This window comes from Dermacentor andersoni, chromosome 3, assembly GCF_023375885.2.
Source record: "Dermacentor andersoni chromosome 3, qqDerAnde1_hic_scaffold, whole genome shotgun sequence".
Classification (NCBI taxonomy): domain Eukaryota; kingdom Metazoa; phylum Arthropoda; class Arachnida; order Ixodida; family Ixodidae; genus Dermacentor; species Dermacentor andersoni.
This window is the reverse complement of record NC_092816.1, coordinates 140,244,978-140,247,106: the sequence shown is the minus strand read 5'-3', so window position 1 is coordinate 140,247,106 and position 2,129 is coordinate 140,244,978. Positions and strand designations below refer to the sequence as shown.

The 2,129-nt window shown below is 47.2% G+C and overlaps 2 non-coding genes across 2 annotated transcripts; one reads left to right on the top strand and one right to left on the bottom strand.

The window, feature by feature from the left end:
* Positions 1 to 234: 234 nt before the first annotated feature.
* On the bottom strand, positions 235 to 309 carry TRNAF-GAA (transfer RNA phenylalanine (anticodon GAA)). The gene has a single exon. It is a non-coding gene; the product is annotated as a tRNA-Phe (tRNA).
* A 123-nt stretch (positions 310 to 432) lies between these two features.
* On the top strand, positions 433 to 507 carry TRNAF-GAA (transfer RNA phenylalanine (anticodon GAA)). Its single transcript has one exon. It is a non-coding gene; the product is annotated as a tRNA-Phe (tRNA).
* The last annotated feature ends 1,622 nt before the right edge of the window (positions 508 to 2,129 follow it).

Genomic DNA, 2,129 nt, shown 5'->3' with positions numbered 1-2,129 from the left:
GGGGTTCCAGCAATCGCTCGCCCACCAAGACATCGCGCTGGTGTCAGGTTTTCCGTGAGCAGTTAAGCAAAGCACTTTTTTTACTGCCGATCGGAAATTCCGTTTCAAGCATTCCAAACAGAAAAACAAAAAGTTAATAAAGGGAAATCAGACATCCACCAGTTCGTAGCAATTGCTACAAAGAAAACCCATACGGGTCCCTCGAAAGAAAAGCGACAGAGTTGAAGAAAAATTCGTCCTGGTCCGGGACTCGAACCCGGGACCACCGCCTTTTCGGGGCAGCCGCTCTACCATCTGAGCTAACCAGGCGGCTAGCAGATGGCAGGGCGATGTCGAATTCGTCGACAACACACGAAGCAAAGGCAAGTGTTTGACCTAGTAGTTCTCCGTGTGTTGTCGACAAATTCGACTTCGCCCTGCCATCTGCTAGCCGTCTGGTTAGCTCAGATGGTAGAGCGGCTGCCCCGAAAAGGCGGTGGTCCCGGGTTCGAGTCCCGGACCAGGACGAATTTTTCTTCAACTCTGTGACTTTCCTTTCGGTGATGATGATGTATGGCGTTTTGTGGCGCAAGGGCCAGGTATGGCCAAAGAACGCCATGTCTGTGCTAATGAGTTTGCGGTGTACTTATGATTACCATGGAATTGGTGTGAGGTGGCTGTAAAGAGGCCTTAAAATATACGCTCTAAAGTGCGTAAAATCTGTATGATAAAATTATGGCGATGACGTATGACTTGTACTATGAAAATTTAGATGCATATAAAAAGAATGATAGGATAGGTAAAATATATCAGATTATGAGAAATGCCAGAGCACTACTGCCTCCTTAGAGCCCTTGAAACAGAAGGGCCTGGAGGCATGTGCTATGCAAAACAATTATCGCAGTGGCATCCTCTCGAGAGAGGAGGCGCTACGAATTCATGGGTCTAATAACATTTAAGACCACATCTCTCAGAAAACCTAGCACTGAGTCTGTATTAAAAAGAGGTTCTGGACCAAGAAGCATTGCAGGATGAAGAGGAATGTGCTGTCGGTATATTAATGAAAAATGTCTCTTTCTCTCAGATTCGGCTTCCCGACACTCCAGGAGGACGTGGAGTACGGTCAGCCTCTCCCCTCATCTACCACAGGTGGGAGGCTCACTTCCAGTCAGTAGAAAGTTATGGGTGCCATATGTGGGTCCTATTCTTAAACGACAGAATAGGACATCTGTTCGGCGCGATTTTGTTGTAGAGGGCCAGAGTCCTAACTGTGGTTGTATTAGGTGGAGCTTATTATCTTTTTCCGCGTCCCACATGCGTTGCCAGTGGGCCCGCAGCCGCCTTCGCAAGAAAGGCCTCAGATCTGTGACAGGCACCTCAGCGGTAGGGTTAACGGCTTGCGATGCTATAGACGTGGCCATCTCGTCCGCCAGAACGTTGCCCTCGATGCTCCTATGGCCAGGCACCCAGCATATAATGATATGCTGGTTAGATATGTACGCTTTACACAAGACGGAATATAGTTCATTAAGTACTGGATTTTTGTGTCTATAGGGTGACATCAAGGCCTTCACGACGCTTAGGGAGTCTGTATATATAGCTGATTTTTGAAGTTTCGATTTTCCTATGTGATTTACAGAAGACAGTACTGCGTAGGCCTCGGCCGTAAAGATACTTGTTTCCGGATGCAGTACACCAGATTCTGAGAAGGATGGGCCGAAGGCAGCATAAGACACCCCGGCATTTGACTTCGAAGCGTCTGTGTAGAACTCTGCGCAGGAGTGCTTGTGCTGGAGTTCAAGAAAATGCATTCGGATTTCAATCTCTGGTGCGTGTTTTGTTACTTCTAAAAAGGATATGTCGCATTCAATCAGCTGCCACTCCCAAGGTGGTAACACCTTGGTTGGATGCATTAGGCGAAGCTCGAGGAGTGGGACACGCATTTGATCACTAAGCTCCCTCACACGAAGCGAGAAAGGCCGTCTTACAGAAGGACGGTTGTGGAAAAGTGTAGTACATGCCATATCGTTAACAGTGTGAAAACATGGATGTTGATGTTTGGAATGTATTTTCAGGAAATATGTAAGGCTGATGTAAGTTCTTTGTAGATGGAGGGACCATTCATTTGATTCCGCGTATAAGCTTTCAAT